The following is a 24,507-nucleotide window of genomic DNA, read 5'->3' as shown; positions in this document are numbered from 1 at the left end:
TATATAGGTTCATGGACTTAGATAATAAGTGTATTTCTTATATACAATGTTATTAAATATCCAGGATTTTAAGATCAGTCTTGTCTCCTTACTATACATATTCTCTATGAACGAATTTATTCAAACCCATGTTATTATATGATGATAACTAAAAAATCTTTAACTTAGACCTTTCTCATCAGTTCAAATGACTATTGATTCCCTATAGGACTCTACACACCACATGCTGACCTATTATCTATATTCTTACCCTTCTCATACTCCCCCACTCTTTCTATTCTGTGTCTGATATTAGTGAAGAGAAAAGCCAGCCAATCAATTGCCTGAACAAAAATCCTGGAAGTTATCCTGTTTCATTTCACTACCAAAAATGTACCAAGTGCTCGAGAGTCTATGGACTAAATATTTATCAAATCTGGTCATATGCTTCCATATCCAACAGTGTGTCTTCAATTCATCTCCCCTTTTTTGATTGTACAGTAAATTACTAATTAGCCTCCTTGTCTCAAGCATTACTTCTCCCTATTCGAGTATCCAGATTGCAGCCAAAGGGTTTGTTTTTAAAAGAGAAAACTCATAATGTTACTGTGCTGCTTCAAAACCTTTTAATGGCTTATATTATCACGGGATAAATGGCCACTTCTCAAATCATTCTGAATAATTTTAAATTCCCTGAGCCTTCTGTACTCTCTCTCACCTTTGAGTCTTTGCTCATATTGTCCTTCTTTACTCTCTTATCCTCTTTTTTTCTCCTGCTCCAAACATGTCTCTCCAGATCATTTTGTTGTTTATTATAAAAATCTAAATCATTGCCTCCTCTAGGAAGCTCTCCCTCCTCCCCAAGGCTAGGTGAGCTACTCTTGTATCCACTCTCATTCAACAGTGCTGCTTCTACTATTGTAGTAATCACACCGTGCTATAACTCAGACTAGTCAGAAAGTCCTTTCAGATCAGAGAAGCATCCTGCTTTTTACTGACTCTTCAACAGATGGCATTATGTCTGATACATTGAATGTACTGATTATTTTATATTGAAAAGTGAATTAGTTTTTAGATCTCTTTCAAAATTAAAAAATGTCTATTAATTTGGATTTATTATACATATGGTGCAAGCTTAGAATAAGAGTGTTATAGAAGAAAGTGCATTGGATTAAAAATGTGATGAAAGAACATTTATTGAGACTTATTATATTCCAGGACTTTGCACTAGATGTTTTAAAGATAATATATTCTTAATCATTTCTGCAACAATTTTTTAAGTGGTTTATTAGAGAAGTTATAAATAAAAAAGCTATATGGTATATGAAAATTCAGAGTTGAAACATCTGGGAAAAGCTTGCTGATTATGGAGACATAAAGTTTGACCTTGAATGTTGTGTATTCACAGCCATGGGCTTGACTTTAACCTTTAGGGGCTCAAAAAGGACTTTTCATTAAGGTTTCAATTTGACCAGATTCAGGGATGATGACTCATATTAACAAAGTTCTCAAGAATATAATCTATAAATTTATTAATTTCTCAAAGTACTCAAACTACTATGGGAAGTCACTACTATGGGATAGTTTTCCAAGTTAAACTATTACAGAAGTTGGTTTGGTAACTACTAGAAAAGGGAAGATTGGTTGTAAGTTTTAAATGCTCAAAACATCAGACTTCCAGGATCTACTATTGTGTGTGTTTATTTGTCCAGAGGATCAAACCTTCAGGTCAGCCTAACAAGATATTTTTTTACCTGGGCCGTACATGAATAGTCATGGCCAACAATTGTCTAAGTCTCTTCTTGTTCCATGCCTTTGCAATGATCGACCCAGAATCAAAGGATTGCTTCCTTTTTCAGATGTGATTGGTAACTCTGGTCCGGCCTTTCTGAATGAGATGAGTTCACTTATCTCAGCTGTGATCCATTTTTTTTTTTCATATTGTAATTTGAAGAAGGCACATTTGTTTATGTTTGTAATAACTTCTGTGGACACTACATTATCCCATTGTATCCTGTTACTTTTCACATTTAAACTGTAGGTGTTAACAAAAAACTCTGTATTTAGGTAGAGGATTTATGCTCAAGAATTTAAGTGACTTTTCTTATGGCATAGGTGGTATTTATTTATTTATTTATTTAAATATTTATTTATTTGACAGAGAGATCACAAGTAGGTAGAGCAGCAGGCAGAGGGAGAAGGGGAAGCAGGCTCCCCGCCGAGCTGAGAGCCGGATGCGGGGCTCAATCCCAGGACCCTGAGATCATGACCTGGGCCCAAAGCAGAGGCTTAACCCACTGAGCCACCCAGGCGCCCTGCCATAGGTGGTATTTAAAGAGAGTTTCATCTGACTCCAGAGCCTTTACCCTTTCAAGTCTTGCTTTTCAGCCATAGCTCCCTTTCTGTGTAAATGTTTGCCAAAAGGCAGATCACCAACTTCTCTCTCACTTTGTTTATCATAAGGATGATATGTTGCTCTAGACATTTCAAAAGTCTCTTCCAGGTCTTTTTTTTTTTTTTTTTAATTAAGAGGAAGCATTATCATTATCATTTCCCTGCTTCCCTCACCAGGAGACAGGAAGTCTATGTTTTACCAAACAAGGCAGGGATGCTATGCTATGAACTAATTCTCACTCCGGCTGCCCAGATACTGGTATATGTTGTATAAAGTTTTGTTTTATTTTGTTTAAAGATTTATTTTATTCACTTTAGAGAGGGAGAGAGAGACTGAGAGTGTGTGAGTGGAGGGAGGGGCAGAGGAAGAGGAAGCTGAGGAGAAGCAGACTCCTCCTTGAGTGAGGAACCCTACACAAGCCTCCATCTCATCACCCATGAGATCATGACCTGAGCTGAAATCAAGAGTTGGCTACATAACCAATTGAGCCACCCAGGTGCCCCAATAAAGTCTTGTTTTTTAATATTATGAGCTATCATCCTTTTTGCTTCTTTATGGTTAATTTAATGACAAGCTTGTTGGTCCCACTTCTTTATTATTATTATTATTATTTTTATTACCATATAATGTATTATTTGCCCCAGGGGTACAGGTCTGTGAATCTTTAGGCTTACACATTTCACAGCACTCACCATAGCGCATACTCTCCCCAATGTCCACAACCCAACCACCCTATCCCTAACCCCACCCCTAGCAACCCTCAGTTTATTTTGTAAGATTAAGATTCTCTCATGGTTTGTCTCCCTCCTGATCCCCTCTAGTTTCATTTTTTCCATCCCTACTCCCAACAACACCCTCCGCCTCTCAAATTTCTCATATCAGAGAGATCATATGATAATTGTCTTTCTCTGATTGACTTATTTCGCTTAGCATAATACCCTCTGCTTCCATCCACGTCATTGCAAATAGCAATATTTCATTTCTTTTGATGGCAGCGTAGTATTCCATTACACACACACACACACACACACACACACATCTTCCTTATCCATTCATCTGTTGATGGACATCTAGGTTCTTTCCATTGTTTGGCTATTATTGACATTGCTGCTATAAATATTCGGGTGTGTGTGCCCCTTTGGGTCACTACATTTGTATCTTTGGGGTAAGTACCCAGTAGTGAGATTGCTGGGTCATAAGGTAGCTCTATTTTCAACTTTTTGAGGAACCTCCATGCTGTTTTCCAGAGTGGCTGCGCCGGCTTGCATTCCCACCAACAGTGTAAGAAGGTTCCCCTTTTCCCACATTTTTGCCAACATCTGTCGTTTCTGAACTTCTTAATTTTAGCCATTCTGACTGGTGTGAGGTGGTATCTCATTGTTGTTTTGATTTGTATTTCCCTGATGCCAAGTGATGTGGAGCACTTTTTCATATGTCTCTTGGCCATCTGGATGTCTTCTTTGCAGAAATGTCTGTTCATATCTTCTGCCCATTTCTTGATTGGATTATTTGTTCTTTGGGTGTTGAGTTTGATAAGTTCTTTATAGGTTTTGGATACTAGCCCTTTATCTGATATGTCATTTGCAAATATCATCTCCTTTTCTGGCAGTTGTCTTTTGGTTTTATTGACTGTTTCCTTGGCTGTGCAAGAGCTTTTGATCTTGATGAAGTCCCAATAGTTCATTTTTGCCCTTGCTTCCCTTGCTTTTGGCGATGTTTCTAGGAAGAAGTTGCCGAGGCTGAGATTGCTGCCTGTGTTCTCCTCAAGGATTTTGATGGATTCCTGTCTTATATTGAGTCTATTTTTGTATGTGGTGTAAGGAAATGGTCCAGTTTAATTCTTTTGCTTGTGGCTGTCCATTTTTCCCAACACCATTTGTTGAAGAGACTGACTTTTTTTCCATTGGACATTCTTTCCTGCTTTGTTGAAGATTAGTTGCAAGTTGGTTGGTCCCACTTCTTATAAAGGAGAGAGATTAGGGTTTGAGTAGCTCCTTTCAGCTGCTTTTTAATTATCTCAGATTTTACCTTTTTTTTTTTTATACCAAAAAATGGTTGTAACTTATTTAAGAGGAAGATAATTCTGTGATGCACATTATAACTATAGTAGATCAATGTCCTCATTTTTTCCCCCTCTGTGCAGGTGTAGAATTTCTATGGTGCAGGAGGATCCACTATGGGTAGTAAAAAAGGGAAAATAAAATTACACTGGTTTCACACATTTGCTTTGCAACATCTGTTTAGGTGAAAGGCATTTTGCCTTTCCATTTATTGAGGATTTGGTCATGACAAGCCATGTCTGTCTATTTCCTGGGTCATAATGATAGCTTTGAGTCCAGAGGGATTGGAGTAGCCTAAATAAATTGCACTGATGCCAGTAAATAGTGACTTTGTATCAGTGGCAGAGTGAGCATCTGCTTTTCCTAGAATTCTACAGCCAAGTGTGATATCTGGGGACGGGGGTAGAATTGGACTGACAGCTTAGTTTTTCTGCTACCGTGAATTTACTGAAGTTAGCTGTGAAAATGGCCCAACTTAATCAATGTAGGCCAGTTTGTCATATCATTGTTTCCTGTGACATTGGCTTTTCTTTGACACCTGAGACCTGAGTCAGTGCTTCCTTCCCCTCACCCCACACACACTCAGCTAAGAGATTACCATCTTTTTACAAAGATCTCTTTAATACAAATTTGGTGCCCCCTTTAGAGTTCTATACTGACCAACAGACCAGATAGATCTTTTGCTAATAATCCTTAGATCTGTAGCACACAGCCAACATTTTTTCTCTTTCAGGAAGAATGAAAGGGAGGAAAGTAGGAAGAATTTTTGTTACTGGTTAATGAAAAGCCACATTACTGTTTCACAGCAGGAACCACCATAGACCATAAAAAGAAAAAAAAAAAAAGAAAGGAAGAAAGAAAGACAGAATTACATAGTCACTACACTCCTAGCATCCAACCCATTATTTGGTAAATTGTTTTGAGATTAAGGTGGGTAAGCCAGTTATAAAGAAACCCTGTCCGTGATTCCTAGGTTCTAAATGATCCATCAGTATCTAAAATCCATTACAAAATAGGATATATGTGTTCATCTTGAGATGTAAGAACAATATAGAAAAATTTAGGGTAGCATTGCATTTTTTTCATGTTTGAAAATGAAGAAAATGTGGGTCGAGGGAAGTGGTGCTTATTTTAGTTGAATTGTTGGCATAAATTCAGTAGCAAATTTTGGCAAAGTAATCTAAAGATGTAGATTTTGGACTTGTCCTTCCTCAAACCTAATTGGAAATTTTGTTTATCCCCAGTAGATCTTCAGACCGGAGCCTAGAAATCATCTGATTCTTTGTAGAAATAAAATCTGACCTCATTGCTTCCCAACCAAGGAGTAACCATTATCTTTAACACAACTGGAAAGCTGATTACTTTATTTTCTTAAACCAGAGTGGACACTTGACTCAGATGACTTTATTTTATTGTAGATTCAGTTTTCCAGATGCCTTACTGATGAAGAGGCAAAGGCATTCATTGGGGTTTGCGTGCTTTTCATAGATACATTATCTTGAGTCATTTACCAAGCATAATATATCACACTCTGGGTCTTTGAAATCTATTATCTCAGATACTCTAAGTCAAGAACTGTTTATTCAGCTGAATTTCTCTAAAACATAGAACATTCTGTTTGGTATAGTATGAACAGTAATCACATCAGGCAAAACAAAAAGAGGAGAACGAGTAACTGAGAATCCCTCGTCTTAAGAACAAATCTACCAATGGAGATGTATGACATATCAAAAAGAGATGAAAGTTTTGATTAATCTGGTCAATTCCATCAGCCAAAATTTTATATCTTAGATGTTTATATTTTCCAATACAATGTTATACCTACTCTAGAGGACATTATTTATTTATTTGTTCAGGAAGTCTTTTCTAAATTTATTGTGTATCTATGAAACAAATATAGTTACTATCTAAGAAAATTAATGCAGCTGGCTTCAATCTAAAAGTTGTAACAATAAAAAGTCTTCAGAAGAGGAGCAGTCAAGGAGTAGGTAAGCTAAAAAAGAATGGTAGAAGTGTAATACTAACAAAGAGACAGAAAATATGAATGGGGAAAGGTTGTTTGGAAATAGCTGCTTTTTCATACTGTCACAAAATATGCAATCTGTACTTTAAATAAAGCTTTGTGTTTCTTGTAATTTGCATGTCTCTACACCTCAACTTTTCTACTGAGAAGCTAGTATTTTGTAAAGAAGTTTATTGTTGATTTGGGGGCTTTTGATATACTCATCTCATATCCGCTGATTGTATTTACTCTTAAATAACAGTTTTATTGTTGTCATTGACCCAAAGAGGAATATATTTTTAACAGGAGGTGCAAAGAAAAGTAGAGGAGAGGCAAAAAGTTTATTACATACTCACCATTTGTAGAAAGTCATTTCAAATAGATGGAAAACATTACCATGGACTCTTTCATTCAATAATGGAAATATCTCCATGGTGAAGAGCTTATGTGAAGGAGGGATTTAAATTAGCTAACTATTTAAAAAGCAATACCTGTATGTCACTTTGCTCAGGAATCTTTTTTTCAGCCAAGTAAATGTTCATTACACCAACCTAATTCTCTCATATTCTCTTTATTGTATACTCTCTATGTGAGTCAGATGTTGATAAAACATGCAAGGCAGTAGGAGTCCTAAAGTTTTAGAACAACAGGCAAAAAGATATCAGGAGGGCATGATCCATTTGGTTAGCACCTTATGTCAACCACAGAAAATGACAGAGCCAAAAATTTTTCATTTCTTGAGGCTGTGAAGTTATTGCATATTTCATGTCACCGAATAGATAACATAAGAGGACAGGAGGAAATTTACTCATTTTCACAATGTCCCTTGAAAATAATTCATTGAGTTGGACTCTTTTGAAAACATGTACATATTCTGTATATGTTTTTACCAGACAGATTAAGCATCTTAATGGGATAGCAAAAGCTATCATGTGGGAAATATACACATCGCTCCTACCAGAGGGCGCAGAGGTGCTGGTGACTACTGAGGGAGGAACAGAGGGGTGTGCCCTGAGGAAGTCTCTGTCTTGTCTCCTAACACATTGAGGTCTTTTGCACGTATGAACAAGTACTGGAAGACAAGCATGAGGGAGGGCAGACTGGATGTGGCTGGCATCTTATAAGATTTATGAACTGCTAAATTTAGAAATGTCATTTTGTTATTGCCAGTGTACTGCTGGTGTCTTTGTATGAGTCACTAAGAAAAAAAATAGCAATCACCTCCTTTGCAAGAGCTGGTATGAGTAACACAAAATGGGTTCAATTAATCATTTTAACCACTGAATCCACTCTGGATAAACAAAGTGTGGATCAGATGATATGCCCTAGAAAGGTAGTCATCCTTACAAAATGCTACTCTCTGCAGCTATGCTCTTCTCATTATCATATTGCAAATAGTTTTCTGAAAGAAAAAACTGTTCAAGCAAAATATTAAACAGCATTCATTTGTCATTTTCCTGCAGGGACTAGGCAGCAACCTGCTGTGGCTGAAAATATGTGGTCATTATGAAGCTGGTATTGAATTGTTTGTTTATCTTTAGAAGGGAAGAAAGGTTTCAATGATGCTACTTTTTGATTGGTAATTTCAGGCACTTCAGCTTTCTAGAGGCGTATCCTTTGTCCAGAATGGATATTAATAGATGCATGTGTAAACGTACTGTTTGTGTATGTGGTTTTTTTTTTTTTTTAATGTTCATGTAATTTTCTGTGCCACAAGCTCTTTCTGACTTGAGGGGTAATGATGAATTTCATGTCCTTGTTAGTGGATAGTGTTCTATATCACATTGAGCTGGGCTGCTTGTTTTTTTGGCCACCTGAAACATTTACTGTCAATGGATTGAGACAGGATGTCTAAGATACCTTGCTCATTGAGTACAGTTTGGCTTCAGCTAGTGGATCAGAGAGAGAGAGTTTGAAGTTTACATGTACCTTGATATCTCTTTCATTGTGCCATAAGGAGCAGGTGATTTTTTTAAATGCCAAGAAATCTTGGTTTGGTTTCTTCTCTTTCTCTATCTCCTTCTGCTTCTCCTCTTTTTTCCTTTTATCCTCCTTCTCTTTTCCCCCACATTCTTCTTGCTCTTAGTCTTCTCTACACTGATTCTGTATCCACAGGATTAACCAGTATCCAAAGAAGATAAAGGGCTACACACATCTACTCAAATACTTGAGACAGGTAAGAACCTAGTTCACTTATAAGTAAGTTCATGTACTGTCCTTGTAGAACTCATTTGTTTTTAACAAATTTACTAAATCTTTAACTTTACCATTTATACCTGTTTCCTTTTCTTATGTCCTCAGAGAACATAAGAAACTTGTCACCATTTTCTGTAATATTTCTTACTCAAAGACTGCAAAGTCATTCTTTTTTTAAGATTTTACTTATTTATTTGACAGAGAGAGAGATCACAAGTAGTTAGAGACTCAGGAAGAGAAACAGAGAAGCAGGCTCCCCGCTAAGAAGAGAGCCCGATGTGGGGCTCAATCCCAGGACCTTGGGATCATTACCCGTGCCAAAGGCAGAGGCTTAACCCACTGAGCCACCCAGGCGCTCCCCAAATCATCCTTTTAACTGCTTTAATTGGGAACAGAATTCCAGCTTCATTAACTGAACTTCTAAACTTTTACTCAATTAACAGCACTCTTGAGCTTCCCTTTGCAGTTTTCCAGACCTCCCTTAAACGTGTATATATTACTCCAAAAGGTATTGTTTGGTGCAAATAAATGGTCAATGTTAAAGTTCAAAATAAAAGGAGGCCAATTTATATTCGCCATTTCTAATACCACGTATACCAGACAAAGTATGTTTAATGAAGGTGAGGAGTTTTTTTAGTCCAAATGTCTGATGGGTGCCTGGGTGGCTCACTTGGTTAAGTGTCTGTCTTCAGCTCTGGTCATGATCCCAGGGTCCTGCGACTGAGTCCTATGTTAGGCCCCTTGCTCAGTGGGGAGTCTGCTTCTCCCTCTGCCCCTCACCCCACTCTCATGCTCTCTCTCTCTCAAATAAATAAGATCTTTAAAGCAAAACAAAACAAAACCACACAAAGGTCTGATAAGGGAGGTGACTTGACTGCCAGTAAAGAATGCCACATTTAGGGTAGAGTAAAAACATGGCAGTCCCTGGGTGTTGCTCTATTTGTTTCGTGTTTAGAAAGGGGGGCACGGGAAGCAAATTTTGGAGCAGAAAATGAGAGAAGTCTGATTCACTGGGATTGTTGCCTATAACACTTATGCTTAGAAAATGTCCTGAACCTAGATATGTCCTGATAATATTGATTTGTGATCCTTTTCATTAAAAAAATCCTCTTTGAGAGTTAGATGAGCACAGCAAAGTTCAGAGACTTTTGAGAAGTGTTAGAGCTGGATCAAAATCTCACTTGTTCAATAAACTATAAGGTTGTTCCACCAGGCAGAAAGGAGACAATTGCAGGTTTTATTACTGTCTGAATGAAGGGACTTTAATTGCTCAGATATACTGCTATGCTTCTTTGCCTCATTAAGTGTATTAACAGTCTGATCCTGCAGTGGGAGGAAAAAAAAATCAAATGGGATAAAACCACGAGTTAAATAATTAGTATATAGCAATATACATACAGACAATTGATTCTGACCTGATCTTTTCCCTAATTTTTTTTCTTTGTATGTGTGACTTGACTTTGTGAAGAAGCTTTACATGTAGTCTCCCAAAAATATTGCTGACCATCCAACACTAGTAAGCTTTAATGATTGACAAGTAATAGCTTTAGCAGCCACCATTCATTCAGTTCCTACTATGTGCCAGATACCTTAAGATACCTTCTATAATTCCTTAATGTAATTTCTCCAACATTGGAATGTATTGGGTACTTACTCTGTTTTGTGCTCTGGGGTAAAGAGATGAACACCATGGCTTCAGCATTCTTACCTCTCTTACTGTTACAGAAACAGAGAAAGGCAGAGAAGGTGAGATTTGCTGAAGTCCCACAGCTCTTTGGTGACAAAATTAGTTTGGATCTCAAATCTCAAAAGCTGGAATTCCTCCCAGTACATCTCCATTTCTCTGCTTTACTTGTCAAATTTACCTTGCTTCTTGAAAAGAATGCATGTAGGAGAACCAGAGTTCTTCAGTCGTGACATTACCTCCAAGACAGGGTCACTAAGTTGCAATGACACAATTAAATCATTTTGGATTTTTTTTTTTTTCTATCAGAGAAGCCCAGAGAGGTCATTAAAGGAAAAAAAAAATACATATATAGGCTACAACTGAGGCTTCTGGAATTTTAATGACTAGTCTATTATGAGCACGATGTCATCACAGCCCGTAAGAAGTTAACACAATCATTATAATATTGTTGCAGTTATTAGTTTTAAAATAAAATGCAAAGTCCCAGCTCTTTAAAATGTGACTAATGCATTTCACTTTATTAGGCTCTTATACTATGTTCAGGTATTTCTCTCTCTCTCTCTTTTTCCTTGGGCATTTTATGTGAACCACAAAATTACAGGCCTGTGTCTTATTGTACTTTATGGTTGGGTAAGTTAGGTCAGGGTGATAACCCATGGGAATATTAATAATCCTTGTTTTAACAAGCCTAAATTTATACCATTGTCAGAAGTTAATTGCTCTGTTATACTCCTGGTGCTCAGGATTACTGAGTATTAAGGGGTAGTGGTAGGGAACAAAGGTTTCCCATTCTTGCAAAAACTAACCTCAAGATTTGTGCAGCTGGCAAGGAGATAATTATTCTGGAATAGTTGACTATCTACTGTACAAAAAAATGGAGGTGTTTTATGTAGGTACTGAATAATACTTCTGAGATCTGAAGTCATGTGGAGCACAGACAGTAAATGTTTGTTAAACTTATAAAGTGCCTGAATCTGGATGTCTGTCTGACCTGAAAAACACTCTTATTATATCCTAAAACTACCTCAATGGTTCTTTGACAGAACAGCTATAACCAGTTGACAAGATTTATCTTCTGGAAAACTTTCTTTCCTTTGGGAGGGAAGGAAGCAGCAAATCCTTTCATTTTGAGTCTCTCCATGATCTCCTGGAAGCTACCTGAATTTGAACTACTTGCCAGACCAAGAATATGAGTTAGAGTCAGGAGGACCCTATTTCCTTAGTCAATCATTAGGTTATAAGAAATAGGTCAGGTCCCTATTTCCTCAATCCATCATTAGGTTATAAGAAAAGACCAAGGCTCCAATGACTTTAATTTCTTCATCTGAAAAATGTAAATAATTAAATGTACCTCTCAGTATCCTTACACATTTTTAAAGGTATTATTAAAGTATAGTTGACATACAATATTGTATTAGTTTCAGGTGTACCACATAGCGATCTGACAATTCAAGTATATACATTATGCAATTCTCACTGTGATAAGTGTGAAAAATGAGAATAATTAAATCTACCTTTCTGGATCTTTAGGTAAATTATTTGAAGTGGTATTTGTGAAAGTTTCTAGGATATCATCTTTAATAAAACTATGGCACCCATATAGAATATGTGCTAATGTGATTCCCTGGACCCTGCTTCTCTAGATTGTAGCCGTAATTCTTTCCTCCGTAAGCTTTAGTAGGACTTCAGAATCCTCATCTTAGAGCTCTGGACACGAAATGCCAAACGATTAGAGCTTTAAAACCTATTGGCCATCCCTGACCTAAATCATAGTGTGTGCAATATAAAAATACATATAAAAATATTAAAAATATATAAAAATATTGTTTATTTCCCTTACCTTTTCCCTATTTTTGCCTTTCTTCTTACTTTCCATAGTATCTTTCACCATGTTATGTATGTACATATTTAATTGCTCAGTAATTCATTAAAATGTGTTGCTCCTTTATTATGCTTTGGGATGTATGATAAATACTATGGGTATCACCATGGCTCAAGGGGAGTGGTAGAGCAGCAGGTGTTTAGGAGGTATAGCCAAGCTGCTTGACTCATGCCCTATCTTTAGGCCTTAGTTTGGAATGCACAACATATTACAGGGATGTATAATGTAGAATATACATTAATGTAGAAAGCACAGTGAAGATAATAAGAGTTCAGTCTCTAAGGGCACCTGGATGGCGCAGTCAGCTAAGCATCTGACTCTTGGTTTCAGCTCAGGTTATGATCTCAGGGTCATGCCATGGAGCTCTGTGGGGCTCTGCAGTTTGCAGGCAGTCTGCTTGGGATTCTCTCTCCGTCTCCCTCTGGCCAACCCCCTGAGCCCGTTCTCCTCTCTGTCTTTCTTTCTCAAATATATGAATGGTCTTTTTTTTTTTTTAAGAGCTCAATCTCTAGATCTTGGTTTTGTATTCAAATCTTGACTCTGCTATTTAATTGCTTTGTGAACTTTGGCACATTGTTAGGTAATCTCTCTGTGCCTCTGTTATCTATAAAATAGGTTATATAAAAATTAAATGAATTAAAACATGAATTATATTTAGAAAAGTGTCTAGCACATATAGGTGTTCAATAACTGTTGTTCTTGTTACTATTATTATCTCTCTTATTTAGATTACATAGGAAATTAATGCAAATGATAAATGCTTAGTCTATGTGATGTGTACTTCTCTTCAAATAATTGACATATACTTAAAAACAAGTCAGTAGGGACACCTGGGTGGCTCAGTCGTTGAGCATCTGGCTTTGGCTTAGGTCATGATCCAGGGTCCTGGGGTTGAGCCCTGCATTTGGCTTCCTGTTCAGTGGGGAGCCTGCTTCTTTTGTCAAATAAATAATTATTTATTTATAATTAATTTGTCAATTAATTTGTCAAATTATAATAAATTTGTCAAATAAATAAATTAAATCTTTAAAAAAGAAACAAGTCAGTAAAGGATGAATACTGCATGCATACTGCACACAATAAAGTTTGTGAGTTTAGTGCTGGGGACTATCACTTCTCAGAAACAAGAGCAAAATTGAAAGAACTGAAAATGAGAATAGATAAGAAAAATACGTGGACTATCCATACAAGGAAGTATTATGTGGTGATGAAAATGAACAAAGTATTGATACATGTAATAATATGGATGACTTTTAGAAACATGATATTGAATAAAAGAAGCCAGATACAAAAGAGCATGTAAGATTCTTTTTATTTTATTTTATTTTATTTTATTTTATTTTATTTATTTGACAGACAGAGATCACAAGTAAGCAGAGAGGCAGGCGGTGGGGGGGATTAAAAAGAGAGATTCTTTTTAAATGCTATTATCAATAGACAAAACTATTTGATGATGTCTTTAGTGACAGTAAGTAGTGACTACGAAAATACACAAGAGGGGCCTCTGGGATACTGTTTATGTTCTACTTATCTGGGTCATGTTTTAAAAATTGTGTTACTTTGTGAAATTTGAACAGACCAACAGTTTTATATGAGTATAATTTATATGTTTTATTTCCATAAAAAAGTACTTAAAAATGAGAAAGAGGTAAAATAGAAAAGTTGTTAATTACAACAAAAATGTAACCAACAATAAGATTTTGGAAATAAAGTAGTCTAGGGCATTGGTTTTCAAAGTCTGAGACAGAGTTCAGAGTCTATATCTTTAACTGGCTTTTGCTATACCTCAAATGGTAATGTATTTGATAAGTGCTTGGGATTTAATGTAAATATAAAGGTTTTATTTTTCTACAACAAAATTAGATACTCTTTTAATAAATTGTACAAAATCAGAATTTTAGAAATGATAGTCCATCTCCTAGTGGCATTAAAATATATTAAGGCCTGCCCTTTTTGGGGCGGGCAAATACAGTGAAAAGTCTTAGAAAAATACTTCAAAATAATAATCATTGAAATTGACATTAAACCCCCCTCTGAACATATTTTACACTTAGCCAAAAAACACATAAGGCCTGTGCTTAATTTAAAGAGAATGTTGGTCATCTGGTAGTATCTTTTAGAAGGCTGAAGACTTGGTCAGTGATTTGTTACCTATTTATATATCTTGTAAAAGGTTCAAGAAATACATTGGGATTCTAACCTAAGCTCTTACTTTCTAAATAAATTGGATGTATTGTCATCAGCTGGGATACTTGTATAAATCACTACTTTGATTGACATGTGCACAGATTGGGTACCCCAGGAATGAAACTCTGAAACAGAGTTTAGCTTGCAGGATGTTTACTAATGAGTGCTCTTGTAATCAGTACCTGTGGAATTGAGGAGGGAAAGGATGATTAGGTGGAGAAATAAGCTGAGTCATGATGCAGGCTCAATGACAACTGCAGTTGGTAACATGGGAGGTTTGGGCGTTAGGAATGCCCTCAGAATTGTTTCAAGTTAGACCAATAGTCTGACTTTTTAATTCCTCATAGATTAGTTTTGGATGCAGGCTACCTAGAAAAAGACCAACCCCTTCACCAAGAAGGCTCTTTGCAACTGAGTTAATCCCTAAAAGGGCTGACTGCTGAAGACTGATCACTGTCAGCACTCCCAGCTGCTGAGGGGACCGGTGGGGGACAAGTTCTCCAATGAAAGAGAATTTGAGCAACCTATCAGTGTCCACCATGGTCCATCTCTTGCCTGCTTGCATTGCCTTCATAAAAATTCCAGAAGCTGCAATCTCCTGGATTCTGGTAGATGTATCTTGATAGGGAAAACTTGAAAGGTTAGTAGGAGGCTACAGCTACTGCTACTGTATCCAATCAGGAGTGTAGTGGAAGCAGATACTCTTCATCATCTCTTTCTTCTACCATCCATATTATATTCCATTTACTCTCCCCTAGCATCTCTGCTGGAGCTGAGCCCCTGGTCACCAGACCTTCTGAGGCTAGGGTGGTTACTCTTGCCCATTTACTCTTAGGCAAAGGAGCACAGAAGTAACCAACTGGATCACTAAGGTGTCAAACATATTCTTTCCATTCTTATTGTGTAGAACACTGCCCCCGCCCCCTAGCCACCCTGATCATTATGGTCTATTATCCCTGACAGGGCAATGCCTGCTTTTTTCACCTACTGACCCCAGATGGCCAGCACAACCTATAATTCAGTGGGAACTCTATTGTCTTTGCTGGCAGAAACGTTTCCCTTTTGGGAACCAAGAATTCTAAACTTACAGAGCCCAGAATTGCATATAAAGGAATACAAATCTGCAAGTGGGTTACTGGGAGTGATATAAATGAGACCACGGGTGCTTCCAGATCTTGGTTTCTAGGCCCACATATTCCATCTGGGGACACAGCTACATATAAAATGCTGGTGACTCAGTGGATTAACTGTAGTCTTAGAGGATTGTATTTTGTTTTCATGAAGTATTACTTCTAAGCTGGTACCCCAGTTCTGATGTTTTACTAATTTCTGGATGGTACTATATGTTCCTTGATGAGTTAACCCCATGGTCATGAGCTTGGCTTTGTACCTCCTTTGCTGTTAACTGGACTCCCTGCTCAGTCATTATGGTATATAGGTTCTGGAACCCAACATTTCTTAAATTTTTATGTAGTGGGACTGGTTGGGGCTCTATAGACAGAAAAGGCAGACCCTTATCTAAAAGATATGTCTTGTCCTATCAAAAATAAATTGCTTTTTCCTTCCAAATTATTTGCTGTGAAGAGAAAGGAGTACTTATTTCAGAATGCATGATATTCCTATAGGAAGAGAGTGATGGGAGGGAGGAAGCTGGTTTAGAGCAGTATAGATACTCTGAGCTACAGGAGTTAAAGGAAAGAGATATGAAACAAGAGATATAAAATAGGGAGAAACTAGATGCTGACTTCCCTTACTTCACACTTTTATGTAGAAGTAACCATGCTTTTAATAATATACATATATATTGCCATGTAAATGTATATATACAAGTTATGTAACTAGATTTCTCCTGACCTAAATATAGTTGCTTGGTTTCAATGGCAAAAGAGGTTATTATATTTTGATGATAACTCAACCACTATGCATTTAAATAGATCAATAACCAAGGAGGATTTAAGAGTTCAAGGGCTTAGGAATGAAGTGTTCCTTCCTTTCAAAATCATCCCAGTTCATTGATGGTGCCAAAATACTATTTTCTTTCAGATATTTAGAAATCAAAATGAATAAAATTGGCATTTTCAATGATTTACCCAGACCACAAATACCCATATTATGAAAAGGGTCTAGAAGAAAAACTTGTATAGCAATCTGTAATCACTGATTGGGAGTAGTTCTGGTACTTCCTATTAAATAGAGATTGCTTCAACTCTGTGTGCTTTGAAATATTTAGATTTTAAATTACTAATATGTAAATTTTTTGTCATGTACTTAGAAGGAATGAATACTGAAAAATGCTTGTCTGCGTCGTGTGGACTTCTCAAGATTGTTGAAACACTATAGAACTTAAGTTATTAGAGCTGTCGGATTTCAAAGGGCTTTTGCAAAAAAACAAAAACAAAAACAAAAAACAAGAAACACAACAACTCTGAGCAGTAGGTCATGAAGCAACAATAAACAATATCCCACAAGATGCTACATTTGCTAAATGGACTGGTAAAAGGGGAAAAGATGAGAAATAGATATGAAGGTAGATCCAGTGGTCAGCACTTAAAAGAGAAAATAAAATACTTGACTGAAAATTTGTAATTTGTGATATATATATTTGCAAACCCTCAGCTTAAAATTATATCTTAAACTTTATACAGCTTATATGCAATAGGTTAATGGTATTTTAAGTCAATCAGAGCTTTTATTTGTCAATTGAGTAATTATATAGAACCCTTCTACAATTGTGCAATATGCAATATGTTGTAGATAGAATTTTGGTTACTAGTTTACTCCTTGATCAGCCAAAATGAAAGTATACCTCAAAGGAAATTTCATCCTAGCAAAAGAAATTCCATTCTGATCTATTAATCCATACATTATCATAATTGCAATTAGTAGAACGCTCTTAAATATCATTCATAGAACCTTTAAGTAGATTTAAATTATTTTATCCCTGTAGAAAATATAGTTTGGAGTTAACCCAAAAAGGCATTAAATTAGCTGGAAATTCATATTCATTAAAGGCCCAATGCATTCCAGTTATATATTCTTTTTTTTTTCTTTCACCCAACCCAATGTTTATTAATCATATAATCAGGGATAGTTACTTTAATACCAAACCACTTAGGCAATCCAACCCTGTACATTACCCACTTCCTCCTTAACTCTACTTCCTCTGCTTACTAAAGCATTTAAATGACAGACATGGCTATCAAACACTAACTCCTTTTCTTAGTACTAGATTCACTAAGTGAAACCAATATTAAGTGAAGAAATGGCTCAACATTTAATTATTAGAAATTGCTATCAATTACTAAACATTACTACAAATTACCTGCCAAATGGACAAGTGCTGTTTCTGGTAATAACGATTTCAATGAGTAATTTTACTGATTTATTTCTTAGACTACCCTTTGGGCACAATTGGCTCTTCTTTGGGCAGTCTCAGCAGAATGCTAAATGGCTAAATGAACTAAGAGGCTCAAATCCTGCCTCTAATTTGGAGGAGCATAATTGAGAAAAAGGGGTGCATCTTGTAGAAGTAGTTTTTGGGTTCTTCTCTCCAATGAAATTGTTGCATTCGTTTAAATATAAAATGATAGATATCCCTTTTCATAATCTTTCATGGCTTTAGTAAGCTTAGTACATGTTCAGTAAAGGCAGCCTGGCATACTGGAAAGAGTTAGAAATTGGGAGCCGTGGTGCTAGTCACAATTCTTTACACTACGAAGTATTGAATGTAAGAAGTGTAAGGTACTTCCCTTCTCTGAACTCTACTTTCTCCATCTGTACAAGGAAGAGTGTAATATTAACTCTTTTGTTACTATCTCTAGTGGCTCTTTATTAGCCTATGTTAACTGCATTATCAGGGAAGAACTTACTACGTGGTAGCCTTCAGAATATGCAGGTTTTTATTCAACCAAGAACCCCAGCCTCCAAGGTCACCCCAAATCCTGAAATTTAGTTGTAGTGATCTCTTTTGTGTCATGTGCCCTTCCCCAAGTAGATTACTACACATAAGAGAGATGGAATGTGCTGATGAGTTTGCATTTGATCGTGCAACAGACCATTTGTCCAGTGAGAAGGGTTGGGGTGACCACCTCACCTGCAGCATAGGCTAAAAATAGAAAACCTGTAAGTCCCTTGGGAAAACAGAAGCCCTGCCGTGAGGTAAATGTGGACTGAATGCTGGGCCCACAAAATAATAGATATACCTTGCAAGAGAGTGGGTGGATATTCATTACTTTATTCTCCACTTAATCTCTTAAGGAGAATACAATACAAAAATAGTCAAGGCTGTCATGTCCCTGTCTTCATTCGGCTTACAGTAAATGGATAAGAGGTATATTAAAATGAAATATTATACAGCTATATAATTATATCTGAGACCTTTTCCATATCTCTCATTCTTTGACATTTCACATTGTGTTCTTTTCACCATTTAACAAAATCCCATCTCACTTGCCTGCGGCATTATTTCTGATTTTTCATAGATCATTGGCCTTTGGGCTATGCTAGCTTGTACTACTCTTTTCAGATTCTGGGTGGAGTCATTTGCCCTGAAGCTGCCCTTTATTATATGTGATTTAGCATACTCAGAGAAAATGATATTGATTCTCAAAGCTTTCAGCCTGACACCTTTTGGAACAATTTGGGAGCCAAATAATTGTTATTATCTTAGTAACTGAACAACTAAATTCTTTCTTATTCTCAGAAATTGACATAGTGAACTTAGCTATTTTCTGAAATTATTAACAGAGCTTATTGGCTTTCTTTGGGAAAAGGTGAACCATGTAGGTTGCCTTATTTTGTTTTTCTAGGAAGGACTTGGAGTTCTCTTGAACATAAGCTTTGGAGTTTCACCCAGTGTCTTTGGTGCATAAAGTGTTGCTAATTATTTTTGTAATTTTGTAATATTTGTAATTTTGTGAATTTTCATGAAGGAAAATATGTGTTTGGTGAGTTATTTTGCTCTTCACCTTTTCTAACAAACATGACTAGATTATAATCTTTCCTTTTCAATCAACACAAATCACCAAGCAGATTATTTGAATTTCCAGAAGTGGGCTGCAAAAGATTCTATAAAACAGCATCATCTTCTTGGTCAGAATAAGATCATGGAGATGAACAATACCTCTGATTACACAGTAGAATTTGGGTACCAATATTTCCAATTTTTGATGAGGCAGTGGAAGCTTAGTGAAAGATGGAACAAAATGATAATTTGGCTGATACAGAACAACCTTTTAGTTGGTACTTGGCATGTAAAGATTGGCAGATGTATTTGGAACTGAGAATTAATAGAAATAATAAAAATTATCCAAACTTTATGAAAATCCTTCAAAGAAGATGTTTAAGCCAAGACTGGCATGGATTCTTTCTGTAGTAAGAGGATTCATAGTTGGCACACAGGTACCTTTTTGAGGATTTGCAACACACATATCCTCTGGTCAGACAAATTTCAAAAGGCATCCTTCTTTTGATTAGACAAATCACTTCAAGAATGTCAGTCCCACTCACTGCCTTCGGCTGAGTGAGTAAAAGTATGGCATGTGGATTTAGATCTTGGTTTCTATACTTAATTATTACCTTTTAGTGATCTTGGGCTAATTCCTCTGACAGGCTGTACTTTTTTTTTTAATGTAAAATGATTATATCTCTACTTGTTTCACAAATTGGACACATTAAAGAGATAACATAAGCAAATTATTTAGCACATGGCCAAGTATTTAGTGAATATTGGCTCTAATTTTGTGTTGTTATTAGTAGCAAGAAGAGTAGTAGTAGTAGTAATAGTAAGTAGTACTACAATAATTATTGCTCTATCTTAGTCTCTCAGATCCTATATCAAATATTTTTGCCTTTCTGTTGTCCTAATGCCAACTTTATGAATAGTTATCTTAGTAATTTTTATGGAGAAGGTAGGAGGATTAGAGTGAGGCCAATGCTGTAGTTAATAAAGAAAGAAATGAACAACCAGCAGGGACTCATATTAGTTGGGGTAAAAGATGTTTGGTCATTTCTGTTTAATGTCTACAAAGTGGTTTTGGTTTTGGCTTAATCCATCATGGTCAGAGTGGCCTTGTCTTATGTATGCATTCTGTGAAAGTGTTTATGTTCAACAGAGTTGAACATACGTTCTGTGAGTTCTAGGCCAGTTCCTGGCAGCAACAAAGAGGCCTCTCTGAAAGTGCCAGGTCTGCCTTTGGGTGAGAGAGGTTGCTTTTCTCTTTCTCACTGTGCTGAACACATTTTTAAGAAACACTGAAAATTAAAATCACTTCCAAGCTGTGACCAGAATAGTGAAGAGTATAACAACTCTATATTATGAACAACATATTAAAGAACTGAGATTATTTAACATATTTCAAAAAATGTGAAGGTCAGTCCTGTATATGAGGTAAGTCTGGGGCCACTATTAAGATGGATAGAAGTTTCTCAAAATAAGAAAGCCCTTATTTATTTTCAAACTGTTCAACTTATAAAGCAGTTGAGTGAATGGATATTTTCCATGGTGGGCTTTGCTCTCATTAGACATGTCCATATAGAGTCTAGATAAGCTGCCAGGACCATTGTGGTAAAGTAGTCCTGTGTCAGTAATTGAACTGGATGACACTATGTGTCTTAAATATTTGTCTCCAGAAATAAGTAAGCTGAAATACAGAGATAAGCTCCTGGACAATGGAGGTCCAAACTCAGATGTTTTCTTTTTTCCTATTCCTTTAAAACAAAAAATTGTCTTCTTCTTTCAACTTCCAATATCCTCAATTTTCCATCTGCCTTTCTCTGAGTAGACATACATGATGAATTATATTCAAGGAGTTTTAATTCTTCTGGTATAACAAATGCGCTGACATTTCCTCTTCCAAAGATGACACTGAAAACTCATGCTTGTCCAAGTTTCATTTACTTACTGAAGGGCAAGCCAGAAACAGTCCAAGGAATTAAAACTGCCATAACCATTTGATTAAGCTGTCAGTAGGCTTTCCAGGAACTTTGTGGTTGGTTTAACTAGGTGAGTAACATTTTCCCTCCCCTTCCCTTTGAGTGTCTGGAAACAGGTGCCCTTTTGACACATTTCTTTATCAGCCATTTTAAGATTTCCAGGATGGCAGCAAATCACAATGAAGAGCTTAAGGGGAAAATCTGAAAGTCATCTTCTCAAGAGCTAATTTTAAATAACTGTGGGATTTAAATATCTCTCTTACACTCTAAGTCTTAAAATAAACATTAGTTCAAGTATCTAGAGGATGCTCCTGAGATCTGTTGTCAATAACTCTATCCCTACTGTTGAACAGGGACTTGACGATGGGGAAGTGGGAGCAACTCCGGCACAGCTGGTTAATGGAGGGCTTAGTAAATCTGACCTTCTTTATATTGTACTCTTTGCTTTGGCCTCTGTCACAATTTCCACTTTCATTTAACTCTTTTCTTTCCTATTCTACCCATATTTGTGTTTCTCCCATTTTTGTACATGGGACAACTGAGGCAAGAATTGACAATCATGAGGGTATCATGTTCTATTATTAAATGATATTCCAAAACGATCCTTTGAGTTCTCTTAGTCATCAATCACACCCCTGAGAGATTAGGTGTGACCAATTATATAGACAAATGACACTCATAAAGCTCTCTATCTGAAAGCAGTCCCTTTCCTATTGATGCCCATCTCCTCATTGTACCTTGCATAATGCTTAGGAAATAAGAGGCACTTTATAAGTGCTAGTTAAGTACATGTGGGGATTTGCTGCATAAAGAATGTTTTCAGTCTTCTGTTTTTATTTGTAGTTATTTGTAAGACTATTTGAATAGCTACATGTGCTTTTCTTTAGACATCTCTAATTTTTGTTTTCCTCCCAGTATGAAATTTACAAATACTGCATTAATAATGATACCATGACTACTCTTCTAATAATAAAGTCCAAATGCCTCATGCTATCTGGAGAAGTAAAATGTTTGCCGGTCTGTAAAGCAGCAGACTGGGAATCATTACTAGGGAACATCAAGAAACCTAAAATCAAACTGCTTAATTTTCACCAGCCATAAAATTAAATGACAATATTTTCTGTATTCCTCAGGGCCGGTAAGAAGGGCAGCTAACCAAATAATAAAACACTTGGCACTTGCTATTTAAATGTGAAATTCCCCAAATCAAACTCTTTTGTGATTATCCAAGCAGGCAGCTGTGGAGTAATGATTAAGAGTGAGGACTTGGGGTTGGACCACCAGGGCTCGGATGGCATGTGACCTCAGACTTCTCCCTGTGCCTCCACTTCTGCTGATGTATAATGTAAAATTTTACCAATTTCACAGAGTCTCTGTGGGGATTAAATGATAGCATATTAAAAAGCACTTGAAACAATACCTGGTTTGTATCATAAACTACTTAGAATAAGACCTGCTACATGGTAGATGTTCAATTAATGTCAGTGATCATATATAAGAAAAAATTTTTAAAAATCCATTTTCACTATATAACTAAAATGAACCCTCTTTAGAATAGTTTCAGAAATATGACACCCAAGCAATAAAGTAGCAGGACTGAGCTTTTAATTCAGTTCTCACTGAAGACTCCTAGAAACATCACACACCATGCTCAAAACTAACATATTTATTAGAGAAGTTGTGACTACCATAATTAGATCCCCAGTGTCTATTCTTGCAGGGAAAAGAAATAGATTAGGCCTATCCAGAAAAGATTACTCAGCATGGAAACCGTGAAGGGAAAAGAAGAGAGACCAACTGCGGTAAATGGAAGGAAGTACACTGCAACTTTGACAAGAGAGCATAACGAGTGGCCAAAGACAGAATCGAGTAGAGAGAAGTTATTCTGGGCTCTAGGAAGAATCAAACTCTGACTGATGAGGATACACATCAGTTCGAAGTGAAATGAAGGTACTTTAGGATAATACTTGAGAAGAATCAAATTCAAGCTCCTAAGAAAATTACACCTTTTTAAAAACTGAAGCTTGAGATTTATCCTGTTCTCTCCTTTAGCCTGACAACAGGAAGCAAGATTTAGAAGGACATCTCACTTATATATATCCTCTCACCAAGTCGATTATATTGAACTTTGGTAAGGGAAAGAGATGAGAAGTTCAGTACTAATACCAAACATTGGTAGAGAATAGCAGAGAAGGAAAAGGAGAAAGACAGAAAGTGATACATATTTTGAAAGTAAGGAGAGGGAGACAAGGAAAGAGGGAGAAGGGGAGGAGATACAAGAATGAAGGGAATGAAATAGATTAAAAAAGAAAAAGACTTTCTTAGTAGCATAGACAGTGAGTCTGATGATGAAGGGGAGAATGACAGAGAGAACATGAAAAAAAGAAATTAAGTCTAAATGTTCCACCTGTGCAATTGTACCCAATTGATCTGTCAGATTTAAAAAGCTGAGGAAAGTGTGCATGAAGGATTCACCAGGGGGTATGTATTGAGTCTGTGGTGATTCACAGCCTCAGTGGGATATCAGGGATTTGAGCTGGTTGGAGGTCTCATCTCTTAGATTAGGCATAAAGAAAGCATGGTCATTAAAAGTCCCATGGTATTTAGGTTAACACAAGGAGATAAATTTCTACTTTGAGCAGATTCCAACAAAGAAATCATGTTGATGTCCTGCATGATGTGTGTGAATAAGCTTGATTTTGAAGCCATGGAAAAGTATCTCTTTCTATTTTCTTGACTGAGCAGTGCTTTTTTTTTTTCTCTTTGATGTTTTATTACTGATAAAGACAAAAATTCACAGCAACAAGTTGCACTTGTAAATAATTATCTTCAAAAACTCTTTTTGTAAAACAGAACAAAACAAAACAAAACACACACACACACACAAAACAACAAAATTTCTTTTTGTAATATTCAGCTCTAGTTCCTTCAGAAAGCTACTAAAACTGGAGTGCCCATTGCCCTCTTCAAAGTTTTTGTAAGAAATTAGATAAGCTTGCTTTTTCACTAGGTAAAAACTATTTTTAACAAAATCTGATTCTAGAATTTTAAAACAATAGAAAACTTAAATCATATGTTCATATTATATGATGAGATTTGATTGATAATATGTAGATTTTCTTAAATTGGTTTCTAATAACTTGGCAGGCTCTTCCAATCAGAAATGCGATCATTCATTTATTCACA

At 36.3% G+C, this 24,507-nt stretch overlaps 1 pseudogene; it reads right to left on the bottom strand.

Moving 5' to 3' along the window:
• LOC122916731 overlaps positions 1 to 14,929 on the bottom strand; it is a 169,062-nt pseudogene extending 154,133 nt beyond the window's left edge.
• Positions 14,930 to 24,507: the final 9,578 nt, after the last annotated feature.

This window comes from Neovison vison, chromosome 9 (assembly GCF_020171115.1).
Source record: "Neovison vison isolate M4711 chromosome 9, ASM_NN_V1, whole genome shotgun sequence".
NCBI classification, from domain to species: Eukaryota; Metazoa; Chordata; class Mammalia; order Carnivora; family Mustelidae; genus Neogale; species Neogale vison.
This window is presented reverse-complemented; position numbering and strand designations above follow the sequence as displayed.